The following is a 4,084-nucleotide window of genomic DNA, read 5'->3' as shown; positions in this document are numbered from 1 at the left end:
CTTCTATTTTGAGACAGGTTCTTGCTAAATTGCTGAGGCTGGCCTTAGACTGGCAATCCTGGTATCTCAGCCTCCTAAATTGCTGGGATTGCAGGAGTGTGCTACCAAGCCTGGCTGCAGGCTGCAGCATTTTAAACTTTGCTTTAGGCTGTGCTTTCTGGTGGGGATGGGAAAAACCCAAAAGACATGCTTTCTGAGTTAGGATTGCAGATTGCTCAATAGAAGATTCACTTAGGAAGTGAAGAATAGTTAAATTCATCCAACAATTATCTACTTGAAAGTCAAAACTGAAGTTGTATTATTTATTTTTGTAATAGAGAATATCTTGCTAAAATATTTAGGGGTTGCAGAATCCCAGTCTCATGAACTTCCTGGCTTACTTGTCATTCAAGTCTTTTTATTTCACATGAAAACCTTAATTCACAGGTTTATGAGTGAATACTGTATATTGTCTCTTCGGTGCCTCAATATTTTTTTGTGTATTATTTAATGTTTTCGATATTAATCATGACAGTGGCATGCCAAACAGGAACAATGTAAGAGACTGTGTGGATGACCTTCCTGGGACTGTTTGGGATCCCTTTAACCAAACAAATCTCATCTGCTTCGTTTTCTCAAAGTGATAAGTTGAGGGTTATAGTCTCATAAATCCCAATTAACCAAAGTTTTTCCTGACCATTATAGATCGAATGCTTGTGTTTCTCCCCCCTCCTCAACAAAATTCATATGTTAAAATCCTAATCCCCCCAATGTGATGGTATTTGGAGAAGGGGCCTTTGTATGTCATTAGGTTTAGGTAAAGCTTTGGTGCTGGGTCCTCATGAATGGAGGAGAGCTTATACAGGAAGAAACCAGAATGCTAGCCCATTCTTTTTCTGCCACGTGAAGTGAAGGCATAGCAAGAAACTGGCTATCTGCAAGCCAGAAAGAGGCCCCTCACCAGGAATGGAATTGGCTAGCAGCTTGATCTTTGACTTTTTAGTCACCATAATTGCAACAAATAGATGTTTGTGTCTCAGCCACCCAGTCTTTGGTGTTTCATCATGCAGACTACACAGAGTAATATATTGGCACTGATGACTTACTTAGATTGAAGCTTGACACTTTCTGTCTGTCTAAACCAATCAGCAAGAACAAAATTAGTGGAGAGAGTGAGAATGAGAAAGGCAGATGATCGATGAAGAGTTCAGAGTGAAGCTGAAATGTAATAATTCTGTCTGAAATCTTCTCTAAACACAAACCACTAAAGAAATACACTCTCTCTGAAACTCAGAATTGCTGATGTTGACCTTGCCCTTTCAAATACCTCAGGACGTCAGAGCTGAACATTCTGGTCTGAGTCCCATGGATACAGGATTTAATAGCTTCATCCAAAATCACAGTTAGGGCATATTCTGGTCAGCAAAAGGAACAAAAATACCATCTGCAGCTCCTTAATTATATTTGCTCCAAGAGTTAATTTAAATTTGTTTAGTTTATTATGCAGAGGGAAAAAACATTATCTAAAAGATCCCAACTTTTCACAAAGCTAGGGATCATAGAAGTCAAACCACAAATTCAGCCACTTACGTCACCAATAACAGAGATTCTATAATTAGATGTTAGCCAGCTGCAATCATTTCTGATGCTTCAGACAGCTGGATCAAGCTGATTTCATATCACTTGTGTCAAGCTAGAATGTCCCATTTTCAGCAGAATAGTGTGACTCACACAAACACAGAGCATCTCTTTCTCCCATCCAAATCTCTAACAAAGTACTTTTTATACCTATAATTTTTTTTCTAGCTTCACATCTCTCCCAGCTAAAACATTTCTATTGCCATGTAGCTGCTGGGTGATATGCCTAGACAATCTTTCATCTTGACTTCAAATTGATGTCATTAGGAATGGTTCTTCTGAACTATGTTCTATATCCAATCCCACACAAAAAGAGCCATTCCATGTATTTTTTTTTTCACTTCCAGTTGATGGTTGAGAAAACTTAAGATTAATAGCCACGGCCAAAGGAGGGACAATGATGACATCAATGCTTACATTATTAATGGAAAAGTAAGCTTTCCAGGCCAGAAGCTCTTTACTCTTTATGTAACACACTGGAAGTTCAGGTAGCCTGGACTCTGTGCCTCCAAATGCTTTCTTCCATTCAGAAGCTACTGATGTTATTTTGGCCTGTGTTCTTTCCATTGTTTTGTCCTTGTTGTAAGATGAGGAAATGACTTAACATTTTAATGTGGATGGCAAAGCTAGAGAAAGTAGTAATAAAGTATGACTCAATCTTGATCGCTTCTAAGATGGCATCAGAATGCTGAAAGTTTCCAAAATTTGACAATTTCCCTATTTCACAATTATTAGAACCAGAATTTACAGGAATACACAACACTCCACTCTGAGTGAATCCAGGAATGCTTTTTAGAAATCCATTCCCCCATTCGTAATTACATTGTCAATTAATTGTTAACCACCTGTCTACTAGCAAAAAATGAAGCAAAGACTAAAGATGTATACTTTTATTCCAGGGAAAAAATATTCCAGGAAAAGGAATTATTCTAACCTAAATTATTTAAACAGTTGACACCCCAAAATAAATATTTAATCTTTGAGAATCAAACAGTTGCCAGGGGTTGGCCTAATTTTTTGAAGACTTCTTCACGCAGGACCAAACGCTCTAATTGTCTGGTCTATATGAATTTATACTCCCTCTTCTATAAATAAATATCTTACATTTGCTGTTAGGATTGCATGCATATCCTAATTCTATGCTACTGAGTTGAAATTAGAGTTGGAGACATGTTCCAGTTGTATGGATTAACGCTTTCCAAACTTGATCAAGGCCAGGAGTCCCTTTCATTAATTTTCTTGATAAGCTCTGCATCTTGCAAGGTTTTGTCAATCCAACAAGCTGTTTTTAATCTTGGTTCATAAATTGTAACAAAATATACTTTACTAATGTGAGATAATAATATTAGCAGGAAACAAGGAGAGGAAGCATATGGAAACTGTACTTTTCCCACTCCTTTTTCTATAAACCTAAAGCAACTCAAAGAATTAAAGTCTGTTAATTTCAAAATAAAATAACTGAATCAAAAAGATATATTCATGAGAGTATTTATTTTTTTCTATTTTTATTAATGATATCTATTGATACTCAAGGCAGGAGGAGGGTCAACTGTATTTAAGTGACTTGCAAAAAAAAAAAAAAAACAGGAGAAGGCAAGTTCTCACCTGGATAGGTGGAGAAAAACACAGCCCACAAATCCTGGACTAAATTCTCTTATTTTCTACAAACTCCCTTTTTATCTGCCCTGCCCTATCCTTACCCATTATTCCCTCTTTCTTCCCTGGCCTTTGCATATGTTGTCTTCTTAGATGAGAAGGAACATTCCCTATTCTTTGCATGTGTAAGACTTACTTAAGTACCACTTTTTTGGTGATCTTCTCACCATCAACTTACCACCAAACTCACTGATCCAACTCAACACCAAAATTAACTGCTCCTTATCTGTGTTCTCTCAATAAGTTTTGTGCACAGTGGTTGTAAGGTTGTGCCTCTACTCTGTTTTCCACACCACACTCTGCACCCATGAGTTCAATTTTTACAACCTTACTTATATTTTTAAAAATACAGTTTTACACAATACCTGACACCAGTAGAATATTAACTAATATTTTATTTAATTAATAAATGAGTATATGAACCAATGAGTAAATGTATAATCATATAAATACATTGCCATAACTTACTCAGATAAGTTTTCCACAAGATTCTAAGCCTGTGTTGATCTGGCAAGATGTAAAGGATAAGCAAACATATTTCCAGAAATGGAATATAGTTTTGGATTTTAGGCTTTTGTAGTATAATAGTGAACAAATAGCTCTTTTCAGATGTTCTCTTCACCATTTTTTTTTTAACTTTCACTTGTTAGTGAACAACCATATAGTACTTAGGTCACATTTTAATTTTTTTAAAAAAAATTTATTTTTAGTTACACATGACAGTAGAATGTATTTTGACATATCATTTATACAAGGAGTATAATTTCCCATTCTTGTGGTTGTACATGATGTGGAGTTACAATGGTCATGT

Source organism: Ictidomys tridecemlineatus, chromosome 1, assembly GCF_052094955.1.
Source record: "Ictidomys tridecemlineatus isolate mIctTri1 chromosome 1, mIctTri1.hap1, whole genome shotgun sequence".
Classification (NCBI taxonomy): domain Eukaryota; kingdom Metazoa; phylum Chordata; class Mammalia; order Rodentia; family Sciuridae; genus Ictidomys; species Ictidomys tridecemlineatus.
Note: the sequence above shows the minus strand (reverse complement) of the source record.